The sequence below is a fragment of the Dermacentor andersoni genome, chromosome 1 (assembly GCF_023375885.2).
Source record: "Dermacentor andersoni chromosome 1, qqDerAnde1_hic_scaffold, whole genome shotgun sequence".
Lineage (NCBI taxonomy): Eukaryota > Metazoa > Arthropoda > Arachnida > Ixodida > Ixodidae > Dermacentor > Dermacentor andersoni.
This window is the reverse complement of record NC_092814.1, coordinates 146,602,012-146,617,605: the sequence shown is the minus strand read 5'-3', so window position 1 is coordinate 146,617,605 and position 15,594 is coordinate 146,602,012. Positions and strand designations below refer to the sequence as shown.

General features: G+C 42.2%; 1 protein-coding gene across 2 annotated transcripts in view; it reads left to right on the top strand.

The window, feature by feature from the left end:
* The first annotated feature begins 866 nt into the window (after positions 1–866).
* The window catches only part of CkIIalpha (casein kinase II subunit alpha), an 87,002-nt gene continuing 72,274 nt past the window's right edge, over positions 867–15,594 (top strand). Inside the window, exons 1-2 of one of the 2 annotated variants that reach the window (XM_050192368.3) lie at positions 867–1,339; positions 2,422–2,468. The gene's annotated coding sequence lies outside the window, so the exon portion shown is untranslated. Of the gene's footprint in view, positions 1,663–2,421; positions 2,469–15,594 lie in introns of both variants that reach the window. The other variant, XM_050192369.3, reaches the window with a different exon arrangement.

Genomic DNA, 15,594 nt, shown 5'->3' with positions numbered 1-15,594 from the left:
GGATTTTATAGTCAGGCTGATGATGATGATGATGTTTACTAACAACAGCTGCAGAACACTGAAATATGCATATTGCATTGACTATGTTATTTGTATACCAATCATAATCAAAAATAAATTGCTATGTTCATTCCCTGTTATGCTCGTTCCCTGAAACCAAGCCGACACTGGGGGTGCGTCACGGCCAGAAACGTCCGACAGCGAAAGGGTTAAGAAAAAAAAAAAAAATCTAGGCAGGCCAAGTAATGCGTAGGGTAGACAACCGGTGGATCATTAGAGTTACAAAATGGGTCCCAAGGAAAGGCAAGCGCAGTCGAGGACAGCAGAAAATTAAGTGGGATGATCAAATTATGAAATTTGCAGGCGCAAGTTGTAATCAGCTAGCGCAAGACAGGAGTAATTGGAGATCGCAGATCGCCTTCGTCCTGCAGTGGACATAAAAAATAGGCTGCTGCTGCTGATGATTCTCTAAAAGAATGAATGACGCATATTCATAGGATGCGTCTGTGATAATTTCGGAAAGTGTGCGTGTTTACGCACTTGAAAATTGTGAACAGCAGGAACGTTGAAAGTGTATAATGTGGAAGGAAAAGGCCTAAAATGGTTCTTACGTAGTGGTTATACGAACGCGACTGGCGATAATTTCGGAAAGTGTGCGTGTTTACGCACTTGAAAATTGTGAACAGCAGGAACGTTGAAAGTGTATAACGTGGAAGGAAAAGGCCGAAAATGGTTCTTACGTAGTGGTTATACGAACGCGACTGGCGGTCAGGAATTTTTGTGAATCGAGGAAGACTCCTGCAGATTTTACTGAGTAGTTGGTATTCGGGCTATCTCCGTGCACTGGTATGCGAAGCAGGGAATTTGCATGCTTCTGAAGTTGACAACGAGGCAGCAAAACAAGTGTGGTCAATCCGCCCCGGGCTGGTAAGTAATTGGTGCGTTTGTTCAACGTTGCTAAATTAGTTGCCTACTTGATGGTTAAAATTTCCCGCGACTGATACTATGATCGGTAAAAGTTAGTTGCAGATTTTTTTTTTTTCATTTCTAAGTTTGTTTTTTGTTACTTATAATAATAAAATATTTTTTGTGCAATTCACATACGACAGTGTATTGAGAGAATAACTACTGGTGGCGGTCATGCGAAGTTGTTCAACTGAGCAGGTGGCGCATCGGCTCGTTTCGTGTTCTTTGGCCTCGATTTGATCTCGGCGGGCTGTCCGCCATATTGCAATGTTGTGCGGCGTCCGATCCTCTTGAACAGTCAAATTTCTAAAGAAGTACTAATTCCCCGTGCGCTGTTATGTCGTCCTACGCGAAAGCTTTCACGCACTAGCCGGTACGTTTCAGGTTTTATGTTCCGACAAGCTCTAGTCATCTGTTGTGAAGCGCGGCCGTCTGTGCATATTACAGAATAAATCCGGATTTTAGTCCGGCGCCCGATGCCACACCAAAGCCGGTGTGCTGTGTGACGTCTGTAAAGTGCAAGGGATACTTTTTTTACAAGCTTTCAGAAAAATTCCGCGAATGGTCCGTGTAATTTCGATTCTTGCGCTCTCGCTCAGTGTGTATTTATGCGCTGAATTGGCGTTTTACGCCTTGCAAGTGTCGCCGAGGTGCCGAGGGACTCTCTCTAAAGCCAGCCTGCTAGCCCTAACGTCCGTAAGTTAACATGTGCTTTTCAGTCGTTTTCTAAGCCTCTCTTAAACGTCGATTCATTCGGCGTTTTTAACCTTCAAAACCCGGTGGTGAAGTACATCACTTTTGGCTCTGATCATTTATAACGCACGATTTTGCTGCTGTGTTGACGTGAACATACTTGTTTAAACGGTAACAAAAATCCGTATCCGATGCCTTCATAGTTTTCTTTGTATGCTAATACTTGGTGTAAATCGTTTTGTGTTGTATAGTGGCTAAAACCCGGCTTTCGTTTGGGCTCTAGCGAGCACATTCATCTTAGGATGAAGCATTCGCTGATTCTTGTGCCGCATAGTGTGCTTGTGGGTGTGTGTCCGTCAGGCTGTGCCGTAATGAATGTAATCCGCGTGCCACGCCGGTCACGTTTCTCCTATTTATCTCCCCGTTCAAGCATGTCACTGAAATCACTGTGAAAATGCAACTTTCTTTTGCACTCCGATGGCTTTGCTAACGCAGTACGCCGTTAATGACCCCAAATAAGCCTTCATAGCGTGACCTGTTGCAGCGTTTGCCGGTTTGAGCCTTTGATACAAACCACTGTACAACTTTTTAACTTTCCCCAATACTGGACCTCTTTTTTTTTGTTCTCATTTAAAGCCTTGTGTACCCACTGCACGCTTGCATGTGGTTATTTCGAAACAATAGCCATTATTGAACCGGCCGCTCTTGTGAAACACGCTTACCCAACGCCCTTGCTTACCCCGCTGATTGTCTCCCCCGCAGGAACGCTTGCCTCAAGATCTTCACTAACCTGCTGTTTCTCCAAATTGGTATGTTAAGATTGCTCCTTCTGGGGCATGGTTTACCTCCTTGTTAGGTTTGATGGAAGGTGGTGGTATTGATTATTGATTGCTGCCAGATAGTTGGGCTCTCTGAAGTTCCGTAGGTTGTTCAATGTGTACATTCCATGAGAGAAATCTGCACATTTGTGTTCACATCTCTTATAGCCGAGCTTTCATATATGCCTTCGTGGGAACCACTTCAGCTCAGTCATGCTTGTGAAGACAGATGCACTTATCGAAATATTGGCCCTATATCTAGCTTGGCCTTGTAAAATATTTGCTAAGGGTGTTCAATCTGCCATACTGCTCGGCATTATGCAGCAGGTTTGATGCATCTCTGTAACAGCATACTGTGTGAATGTGTTTTTGGTGGTACCTCAAACACTCAAGGGCACAAACCACACAGTATCATTGCATGCTTAATGAGCATGTATTTTTAATCTTGAGCATGTGTATGGTTGTGTGTTCTCATTAATGGCAGTGTTAATCCTTTTATGTAAAGAGTAAAAAGGGGTTCCAGAGCCTATGTATGTATGTACGTCACCGCAGATAGCATATTGCTTTTAAGTCATTCTGCGTAGTTATGTGATCTTGGACTTTGCTGGTAAGATTGTCAGAAACAATGTTTGTGTACATTTATGAAGCTTATTTGACAAGAAAAGCTTGGGAGATAATACACTGTATGCTTTGTATTGCATGATGTACAGTCAACCACAAAAGCTTACGGGCCACAGGATCTCTGAAAACGTTCAATTTCTGAGGAGCCTGTAAAAGTAATCGGCAAAACTGATCATCACAATGTTGTTCACATATACTGGTAGAGGCTGTAAGTGCGAATGCAAGGGTGCGTTGTCAGGCTGTGCAGATATTTGGCTTTTTACAGCCAAGCTGTATATGGCTAGCCGCTTTGTCGGTCCGTCCGTCTGTCGCCTGTATGCTGAAAACTCCTCCAGCGCAACCCCATGCACAAGTGAAAAAAAAAAGAGAGCGAAAAACAAAACTGACGTGCGCGGTTAGCTGCGCCAGTAGTGGTGACGTTGCTCTCCATTGCAGCCGAGTGCGCGCGCAACAGTTTCTCTCGAGCTCCGAAATGGGTAGTCCACGCATTGTATGTACTCCTCAGGAGCAGGCAGCTTCCGATCAGTAATGCAGCGAGTAGAACCGGGAATGAGCTTGTCTACTCCGTGCTGATGCTGCAGCCCAGGTTTAAGAACAGGCTCATGCAGCCGAGCACAAGCAGCAACTGCGTACCGAGGATCCGGCAGCCTACCAAGCCGTCGTTTAATGAACTGTCGGGATTAACCCAGTAATAAACACTGGGGCTGCACGTTTCAGCTTCGTTAGTCAACCATCTGTACAGAGTGCTTGGGCGGGGATTTTTTTGTGCTGCACATAAGTTAAAACTGTTGTGTGTGCTTGAAATCGTATTTATTGGTCAGCGGGGGCACAAGCTTTATGTAAATCTGATTATATACCACTGAAGTAGTGGGGTCTTAATGTCTCGCTCCATCTGTTCCACAGGGTAGTTTTTAATCAGCAACACCTTCTGCAACTGCATTTTGCAGGTAGACTTAACATGAAGTTAAATTATGCATTGTTGGTGCACCTTTGTGGTTCCAGCTTGCGGTGCACTGGTATGTTTTGGTTCCAAACACATGCTGTGCACTATGGCCTCCGGTTGTAGAGGTGCATCCCTCCCCTTGTTAAGTGTTCAATGGGCTGAGACCTGTGACAGATTCTATGTAATAAATACATCTTATTTTGCAGCATAAAGGTATGTGACTTATTGTTACATCGAATTACATGATATATACCCATATCTTTATTTCGTGTCATGCACTATCTTTTCTAAGATCTCATGTTCTGTAAAATTTTATGGTTGACTGTACATTGTGATGGTTGCAGGCTTTTACGAAATGTCAAAATGGCATAAATTGCATGCCAGTTATCTGCAGTGATTTGTTGTATGCATTGTGCCAGCTTCTGCCATTTAAGGCTGATATCATGTGAGCAGTTTTAAAAAAATCTAAACATTGTGAAAAGCCATCTGGAATAGTGTATTGTGTGATTTTATTAATTAAAGTAGGGTTATACCCGGGCACCTGTGAACTTCTTGCAACTCCATCTATCTCAAGCGAGACTCACCTTGTCACATGGCCACCCTTCTGCTAAGGAAGTTTAATGGAGCTTTTGGTAAAGGTAGTTCGGCGATCATCTTGACAGCTGAAGGGAGTACTCTTGTCTCCATATGCTTGAGATACAACAAAAAATGTATTTTTTGTTTCTGCTAAAGTTACTTTGCTTGTAATTATAACAATTTAGGTTGCATAATAACAGTTAAAGCACCTCTTCATGACCTTTATATGCAAGCTGTTTTTAGTGCAAGGTATACTGCGTGTGTTGTGGTTGTGCTGCGTCGTGCTTCACAACAGTGCACAAAATGGCTGGTCTAGAAGCTGTGCAGGAACCATAGAAAGGAAAGTTTGCAAAAGTTTTGGGCTCAAAATGTTGCTGCCAGAGCACACGATTGTAGCAAGAGCAAAGAATCAATAGTCGCACCTCTCTGTACACACACACTCTCTCTCTCTGGTAAGCACAATGTTGCCAGCATCATTGTTGGCAACGCTATGTTTACCCAGTTGCTTCTTTAGAGGCAGGGGAGGCGCTGAAAGGATAAAACGAGTGTAGTTTGGAGTGGCGGTCAAAGGGTTAAAGCAGCTTTTGTGCATTTGAAAGGGTGTTTTATACCACTGTCACACGGCAAATCTAATGTCATTTACAACGAATGACATTCGCTGATAATGCCATTTGTTTGCTGTCACACGGTAAAACGTAATGACATTTGTCGAAAATGACATTTACAAACGAATGAGTTCGCTAAACTCATTCGGATTCGTTTGGAACCGAATGTGTATCCTCGACACCACGAGTGTACCAGTGTTTCGCAAACAGTACATGCTTCTTTTTTGTTTTAACAAAAATCACTATTCTATCAATTTTATTACCTAATTATTGCTTTAACGACATTAAAGTCCATCACGTGCGTAAATACAGAAAACTACTCTCAATCCAGTGACCAAAGAGCCGTCTTTAGCTTTCGCTGCAGAAGTCGTGTTGGTTCGCACCGGAGCATCGGCCGCGGCCGCTTCAATTGACTTGGCGTAAAAACATGCGCGTGTTTTCCTGTAGCACGTGCCAAGAAGGAGGATATTAGGAGCCCGCATGCACATCACAACGGCGATGACATGCAACTGCCCTTCTCGTACCACTTTAGCAGATGTAGCGGACGCGCCTATCATTCTCTTCGCCCTGTTGCTTGCCTTAGCTTTGGCTTGGCTTGACTCGACTTCGTTGGCAATGTCGACAAATTAGTGATCGAACGCTACACTCTAAAAACAGTTTGCACCCTTTGGAGTGTATATTTGTCCCACAACAATAATCGTCATCTGCCTTGCTTGCGTTTCCTTTCTTGAAAACTTGGCGCTCGCTACTTTCCTGTCGAGAATGCTGCGTCACACTGATAACGCGCATGCCGTTCGTGACTGGGAAGTACCGGGCTCGCAGCGTTAAAAAAAGGAAACGCGGGCAAGACAGATGACGATTGTTGTTGTGGGACAAATATAGACCCCAAAGGGTGCAACTGTTTTTAGAGTGTACAATTTGAAAGTAACGATCGCATATTCTAGTGGAATTAAGCATATTGGAAAATAATTATTAGACAAAAGTGGGTTTGCGGCATCTTTTTTTTTTTTTTTTACTATCGTCATTGTCATCATTTTCAAATGACATTAGTTTTCGCCGTATGACAGCGCGCTGTTATAATGACATTAATCGCAACAAATGTCATTTGTTGGAAATGACATTAGATTTGCCGTGTGACAGGGGTATTAGATATTGTTTTCTTGTGACTGAACTTGAAGAAAAAAATATTCAATTGGCAAGATCTACCTTATTGTGCCTGTTCATTTTCTGATTATCTTATTAACTATGTTGTCTGGAAAACTTCAGTTCTTTCACTTAGTATTAGAGTGCTTGCTGATGTTCAACCAAAAGTGAATATAGATGGTACGAGCTGCATGTGCTTTAAATCTTGTTCTCGTTGGTTGGCATGAAAAGGTTCAAAAAGATGACTGCGGAGTCATGTGTTGGTAGTACCGGGGACTTGTACGCAAGCAAACACTAGGAGTAGAACACCTGAAAGCCCTTCTAAAAAAAAAAGTTTTGCATTGGCGCTGGTTGTGGTTGCAAGTACCCGCATGCTTAGATTTAGGTGCATGTTAAAGAACCCCAGGTGGCCTATATTATTCCGGAGTCCCCCCACTATGGCGTGCCTCATAATCAGATCATGGTTTTGGCACGTAAAACTGCTTAATTTTTTTTGTGGTCATAAGCATTCTGTTTATTCCCACCAAGCCTGTTAGTAATCCAGAGCCCTGGATACTTATGGTACTGCACTTCGCGGAGGAAATTATTGTTTGATTGGTACTGGAACTTTAATGGCTCCTTTTTATGTGCGATTAGTCTGGTTCATTGATTGGATCATTTATCAAAGTTATGAGGCTGGCATATTCTATGACATTCTCAACACTCCTTGCTATTCTCAATAACCTTAAACCTTTAACTGGCAAGACTATTGATGTCCTCTTCATATTGCACAAGTACATACCGAATTAAAGATAAAAACATTTCTAAAAAAACAAAAAAACAAGAACTAGTGAGAAACAGTAGGTCAAAAATATTGTTAGCTGCCGATGAAAGGTAAAAGTATGGTCCAAGACTAGTTTTTGGTACTTGCTTTGACAAGGTCGTTGTGTGTTCTTGTGGTGCACTCTGTGTGATATAAAAAAGACAGCTTGCCTAAACAAACGAAACAATTTTTGCAATGATGAGAATAACCTTTCGGCGCTAAATAAGAACGCTGAAGCCTGCAGGTTTTGTCACAAAACATCAGCTGCTGCTCACACTCGACGTTTTTGTACCGCTGTTGGGCAGGTAACTAAGCAAAGGTAAATTTAAAGGCACAGACTAATATTTGGAGTTGTCTAGTTTTTGCAGATGTTCTTGTTAGGTCAACAATGTTGCTTAGCTGCCAGTTAAAGGTTTAAGAAAATAGTGGGAACTTTTATTCAGATAAATATTTTGCAGCCATACAGGTTACACGATTTGTACACTGCAGTTCAGCAAGGATGAACAGCGAACATCTCTGCAACTCGCACTCTGCAGATGACACTGTCCTATTAAACAATGCTGGTGATGACTTGCAACAAATGATTGAGGACCTTAGCTGTCAGAGTAAGGTTTAAAATTAATATAAGGAAGACAAAGGTAATGTCCAATAGCCTGGCAAGAGGACAAGAATTAAATTGGCTGTGAGCCTCTAGAATCTGCAAGAGTACATTTATCTTGGTCAGTTACGCATGGGAGATCCTGTTAATGAGAAGTAAATTAACGAAAAAATAAATGGATTGGAGTGCATTCGGCAGGCATTACCAAGTCATGGTTGATAGCTTACCGCTATTTTTGAAAAGTGTATAATCATTGCATTCTGCTGCTGCTAAGCTTCGGACAGAAACTTAGAGGTTCTTTTTCGTTACCGCTTGAAATGTACTAATTTTTGGCGCTTTTATGTTTTTACATATTTCAACATGTAGTAGTTCTAGAGTATACTGGGATACATGAAATTATAGCCTGATCACTGCTATTTTGAATGGCTGTAAATTTTGCTCGGACAATTTTTGAGAATTCTTATTTGAAACTTCAAAGAAGCACCTCAAGGAACATGAATGAAAGTAATAGCTTGCTATTTTTAGTATAAGTACTGAGAGTAAAAAACATCTCAAATATACTAAATGTGCACCTCGTTCCTAGTTCCCAACTTTTGTAAGTCAGATTGCACAAGACAATTATGAGGATTTGTTGGCATCAATAGTAGCCATAGTGATGCCCAAGCTATGTGGGAAAGCAATAGCTTTGCAAATGTGAAAAATGGGTGAAGCCATTGTACAGGGAGCATTTGTCTTTACTCAATGGAGCAGGCACCTGGTTTGTTTTTTACTGCATTCTTTGGGCTCGTGAAGCAGTAGTCAGGTCAGGGAGCATGCAGAAGCCTCCCCATGATTGATTATTGCATTTGATTGGCTTTTCTTTGCAAGCAAGGTGTTGTAGTGTGGGTTCAACTGGAACTGGAGCCTCCAAATGCTTTGCTCAGTTCCTGTACAGTGCTGTACAGGAATGTGTAGTGTCGCACAATATTGTACAGTAATGAATAAGGACATTTGCACAGGCGGTGTTCAAAATGTAAGACTGACTGATAGTCAAGCTTCGGTCGATGGTGGGTCTAAAACCAACTCTGTGCTCTTGTGCGATTGAAAACCCGGGAGTGATTGCTCGTAATGATTTGTACTATGGCGATGGAAAGAAACGCGAACAGCGGAGCGCGTGGCCGAAGCATAACTGAAGGTATAGTGCGCGTCGTCCAGTCATCACCATTGACAGGCGGGCACATCTGGTTTGATCGTGCTGTGCGATGGTGTGCCCCCTATCCTGCGATATTGTTGTTTCTGTTCTGCTTCTGTTTTATTTGAGAACGAGGAAAGGTAACGGTACAGTAATGATGACAGCGCAAACTGTACTATCGCGATGCAAAAAAAAAATGCAAACCGCGGAAAGCGTGGCTTTTGGGACAGTCAGCCCTAGTGCGAGGATACGTGTCTCTCCACCTTGCGGGTTTCCGCAGAACTATTATGTCAAACTCTTGCCTTTGCTTCTGGATACCAAGCCATCATGGAATTAGAGGCAACGAGAGAGCTGACGCGTGCGCCGCTTAAGCCTGCCATAAGGATGTCAGTACTGTAAATATACCCTATGCAGATTGCATGAAGTTAGTAAAAAACAAGCTTAAAGAGAAATGGCAGGGTACATGGAATAGCGAAGAAAATAACAAACTACATTTAGTAAAACCTATTCTAGGAGAATGGAGATCATGCAGACATCAGGAACGTTTTATAGAAGTAATTTTATGCCGCCTGCGCATCGGACACACACACCTAACACATAACTTTCTACTGACAAAACAAGACAAACCCTTATGTCAGAAATGTGGAGATGAACTCACTGTAAATCACATTTTATTCTCGTGCACACAACTCGAACGGCTAAGGAAAAGATATTTTACTGAATTTTACAATGAACGCATTCCCTTCCATCCCAGTCTACTTTTAGGAGATAAACCACTTGTAGGAACATCATCTGTTTTTAGTTTTTTGAAAGACGCAGCGATCCTAAACGAAATATAATATATCACAGAACTACTAATTCTAAAAATTCTTACCCAGCTTTTCCACGCATATTATGATGCACCTCACCCACTTTCTCAGTCCTGAGAAGGCTGAGGTCTTCATTTGATTTGTTGGGCTCCTCAGAGCCCTTGTCCGGACAAGGACCTTCGCTGAGGATACCCAATTTTTGAAATATATTATACCATGTGTTTGGCGCATGATAGCCTGAGTTGCTTATGTGCCATAAAACCCGATAAAATACAATACAATGCTTCTGAGTTGTTGATAAATTTGACTTCGCCTGCCATCGGCTAGTCGCCTGGTTAGCTCAAATGGTAGAGCGGCTGCGCCCGGAAAGGCGGTGGTCCTGGGCTCGAGTCCCGGACCAGGACGAATTTTTCTTCAACTGCGAAGCTTTTCTTTCAAGGAACCCGTATGGGTTTTCATTGTAGCACTTAGCTACGTTTGGGTGGATGGCCCATTTTCCCTTTATTAAAAACCCATGTTCTATGGATAAGCTCAGCTTGTCAGCTAGTTTTTATATTTGGCAGATGATTCTAGCTAATTAATACATTTTCTTTTGCTTACATTGACCTGAAAGTGTTTGTTGCTCATGTAAGGCCTAACAAACATCCACAGTGTTAAAAATTAAAAATTATTTGGTTTTACGTGCCAAAACCACGATCTGAATATGAGGGACTCCATAGGGGGGGACTCCGGAATAATTTGGACCACCTGGAGTTTTTTAATGTGCAGCTCACCCACAATATGTTAAGAACACTGTGTATACTTGGGGGAGCCTTCATGTAAACCTTGTTTTGTGGAGATAACTCCAAAAGTGCGCAGCGAGCGCCCACAAAATCTGATACACCATTATTCTAAGGGCCCATTCACAATTGCGAGTTGCAGAGGTCATGCGACCGTTCTGGTCGCAAAATTACCGTCGCAAATGGATCGCATTGGTCGAAAAGCGACAGTCGCAGGCCAGTTGCATGCTGCTAGATTTTCCAGCCTTGCGACTGCTAGTCGCAAACAGCTAAATCAATCAGCGATGCTCCGGAAGTAGTGCGCGAGACTTTATGCATCCGGTTGCCATTGCCTACGTGCTTGAAGTGCCTGTATGGCCGTGATGCATATCAAAACTGCCATGACATCCTCCTCTTCACTCAGGTCGTTGTGGTACATCGCGAACAGTGAGGGACTAGAGCACACCGAGCTCAAATATGTTCATATCTGATTCCGGTATAGTAGCTAACAGTGTACATGTAGATGTAGCTGACAAAAAAATTGGCCTTTTTATCTTTTCATACTTAGATAATGGTACCTATGTAAGACAAAAATTCGTTTTGAGGTATTTAGCTATACAGTGCAAAAACCTTAATACCTAAATTTTACTCTCAAAATTTCATCCTATGAAGCATTCATTTATTCAGTAGGCACCAGCCGAATAGTCATTTGCAAATTAATTTTTCAATATTTTAGCCTGCCGTCTCTCATGCCTGGCTTGCTTTGTCATCTGCCTGTGGTTCCATTCAGCAGAGTACATCTGATGGCAGTCAGCCTCACTTAGTCATTTAACAGTACAGGTACGTACTGTTGCATTGCGTACTGTTACTGTTACGTACGTAACGCGTTTGGAATATCACCTAGGTGATATTCCAAACGCATTCAAAACATGGATTAAAGCAATGTTACCATGTTTCCAATGAAAACTCAAAAGCAGCCGTGGTTGCTCAGTGGCTATGGTGTTGGGCTGCTGAGCACGAGGTGGCGGGATCGAATCCCGGCCATGACGGCCGCATTTCGATGGAGGCGAAATGCGAAAACACCCGTGTACTTAGCTTTAGGTGCACATTAAAGAACCCTAGGTCGTCGAAATTTCCGGAGTCCTCCACAACAGTGTGCCTCATATTCAGGAAGTGGTTTTGGCACGTAAAACCCCATAATTTTTTAAAACTCTAATGTGGCAATTCTCGACGTCTGCAAACCAACAAAGGGATTTTTGGGCCTTTGCTCCCAGAAACCATGAGTGACATGTTCCTTGAGGTTCTGAGTTAGCTCCTGAAGGCACTGTAGATCTGGTTGAGCCAACTGCTGGTAAGCAGGCTTTAGGGCAGCAGCAGCCAAATACTGCTTGTGCTGGCATCGCTCGTTATGCAAATGGAATTTGTTGAAGGCACTACAAGTATCGGAGTTCTCTTCTTCCTATTTTTTTGCCTTGTGTCAATCTGTTTTAAAACTGACGCTTGGGAAACAGTTTTTGTCTTTTCATTTCCTAGACGGTGACATTCAGGCCACAAAGTTGGCATAGAAATTTTAGAAACACTGGAAAAGTGCTACGAACCATTGTAGACGAGAGGCAAGCATATGGTAAAACAAAGTAATTATTTACTACAGCCTACCAAAAAAAAAAATTTGCCTTCCGCTCTCTTTGTGCACCAACAGTGCTGCTCTTCAGGCACCTTGCTCATGCAAAAAAGTACATGCAAGTTGCTAGATAAAAGTAAATTTAGGGCACAGGGTAAGGTAAAAACTTTTTAAACGGATTTTTTTGTTTTCTTGTTTGTTGGCATGCGCCTTCATTTGCCATTGTTACTGGAGATGACAAAAAGCGTGCGTATGGTAAAGCAAACTGAAATTATTTATTAGAACCTACTGTAAACCTTTGATTCTTGCCGGAGGACTCTTAAAGAATTAGCTAAGCTTATAGATATGTACTGTATTGGTTTTGAATTTCTTTTTAACCAGTAGGAACTTGAATGACTAGAAACCTTTAAAAAAGTGGGTGTGGCAGCTGCCCACATGCACATTAATACAGGGCATAGAAACTCTGAGCATCAAATAACATTGGCAAATAAACTTGCATGCCGAAATGCAACAAAACAAAAAAATCTTAGTTTTAAAAATGTTTAGCTTACTGTCTTCCCAAAATTCACTTATATTTAGCATGTCTCACACACTTTTTTGCATGAGCAATGTGCTTGGAAAACTGCAGCGCCGTTGGTGCGCAAAAAGAGCAGAAGAGCACTAATCTTGTGTGACATATTGGTTGGCAGTAGACCTGTCAACCAATATAGTAGCGTGTACATGTGTGTAGTTCTCCATTTGTTTTGAATACCAAGGGCCTTGGATTACTTTCACTTGCATATACATTTATATTTGAATGTAATTCTAATTAATTCAACAATTAATAAATTAAGGTAAATAATTGTTTTAATAACTAAGTAAGAATTCCAATTAAAATTTTATATATACAAGTACTCAGTACAGTGTACAGCAAATGCCTTCGAAAATGCCATTGCGTTTGGCAGAAGTATTGTGCATGGGGTTATGCTGTGCTGTTGTCTAGACTAATTCTGCAAGTTCATCTACGCACTGGAATTTCTGCAATTAGCTCTAAAAATTGGTTTTCGCGAAATGCGCAAAGCGTCTAAAAACCAATTCGGTGGATAATTCCAGTCTGTCAAAATGACAAGGTTTGGTTCATCTCACGAAATTTAGTACCTGAAAATTTCTCCATGTTTTAGAGCTGTGGTGGAATTCTGACTTTGTCTATTTCAAAACTGTTGGTTTTGGGAATGCTCAATAGGAAACTACCACTTGGCTTGAATGTTCAGATTCAATTTTCATAACTTTATGCATTGCTTTCACCAGACCCACTACAATTTGCGGTATTAACAATTGTGCAATGAATAGAAGCTGAGATAAGCACGTTGGGAACCAACAACCACTGTCTTATGTTCCACGCCATGCAGCAAAAAAAAAGAAAAAATAATGATTCATTGTTTTGTTAAATAGCATTTCATTTTACTAGCTTATGAATATGAAAAATTTCAAACTGCTAGATGCATTTTTTTTTTTGTTACATTCCAGTGCTCTCTACTGATCCCTGCAACTGCCAGGAGCAAATTACTTGAAACTAGACTTTGCTTTCAACTAGACTTTGCACTTTTGCAATATTGTTCACCCACTGTCAAAGCTCTGCTGTTCACTGCTGAACCTCTGCTGCTGATGGTTAGGGGTTCGATTCTTGGCAGCCGCAGCCACGTGCTGAAAGGGGCTGGAGAAAAAAAAAAGTACTGTGTTTTATGTGTGCTGTGAACACAAAAGCAGTGAAGGACACGAGTGCCCTTCACTACTGGTGTGTCTCAGTACCCCTGTGTTACGTTAGGACTTCAGACCCAATCAATCTTCTGTACTTGGTTCTGATGCAAATGGATGCAGTGAACTAGTGTTCTGCACCTTTTGTATCTTCTTATATTTAAGTGATTGCTTGAGTGGTGTCATTTAGGATCGATGGCAGTGGAAATTGGAAATGGCAGCAGCTTCTGGGAATCTTAAATTCTGCAACGAAATTGTGATTTTTCAAGTAAAATTGCTGGTGAGAGATTTGAATGGTGCTCCTATATTTGATGTTACCAACTATAGCAACTAGGTCGTTTAGCTCAGTATATTTTTTTCTGGTTGTGTGGTACAGATGTGACCAAAACACGATTTAGGTAGAGCTGCTGCTTAGCCTGGAGCCTCTGTTTAGCTAGGTCATTCAGCTAGTGCTGGGGGCTGGCTATGGAAAGTGGATGATTAAAAAAAACCAGAGGTCTATACTGGGTGTCTGTGTATAGCTCTTGTCAGTTCCTGCCGATTTCTGGGCACTTGTGGACTGTCTCGCAGAACTTAGCAATTTCCCAAGAATGGGGAAGCTCAAAGCAACTTTAGTTAAAAGGCTGGCTGTCTAAGAAAGGAAAGCAGAGGTAGTTACTTGGGGAGAAGATGCAGATAATAGAGCAGAGGATCTTTCAGAAATTAGTATTTCAGTTATTTGCCAATGAAGTGCAACAATAAAGTTCATCTTGTGTTCCTTTATTGATGCCTTTGTTAGTGTTCTTAAAATTCTTGAATTACCCTTGAATTTCAAACCATATATTTGGTATGAAACCCCATTTCAAAGTATCCATGTGTGACATCAGAGCATTTCAGAAATGTTATTGAGTTATAGGGTTGCACAGAGCACAAAACGTTTCCGTGCTTCTGTCCCACCATGCTACTTTCGGCATTCCTTGTCAGATAGGAATGTGAGGACCACACCATAAGAGCATTTGCCATTATGTCATTTTTAATTTTTGTAAGGCCAGCCAAAATTAAACTTTTGTTCGTTTTATGTCTGAGAAAGACACGTGATGCTTGGGGTGCAAATCTCTGAAAAAACCTGACGCTGGAAGCGTTAACTAAGCTTCACCAGCATCTACCAGCTGCCTTTTATTCAGTCCAAGTCATAAGTCATTCCAACCCAAGTCCTGCGAAAAAAAAATAATAAACTTGGTGCCAATCCACTCTGCGAAGAAGGATGGCGAGCGAAGCTGTGTATGTGGGCCCCGTAATGCCAAACTGCACCTCCGCCGCGGGTCGGCTCGGCATTTCACCATCTTCGGGATTGGCCCACGTATGGGGAGTGCTTAATGCCTGCTTCTCTACTCTAGCCGAGCGTCGGCCCGGTATTGCACTATTTTCGGGATGGGTCCACGTATGGGGAGGGCTTAATGCCTGCTTCACCTCCGCCGTGGGTTGGCCTGGCATTGCACCATCTTTGGGATCGGCTCATTTATGGGCAGTGTTTAATGCCTGCTTTATCTCCGCCTTGGGTCGGCCCGGTATCGTACGATCGTCATTGCACTATCTTTGGGGTGTTTTTCTGCATGCAGACATGATAGTGGGGAAAGTAACCCTTAACAGCATTGCTGTAAAAAAATCGCTTGCATGTTACACTCCTGTAACACGTGAAGGCGAAAGCCTGCTGCACATGTGGTAATGCATTAAGTTATCTGATCGGTGGGGTCAGA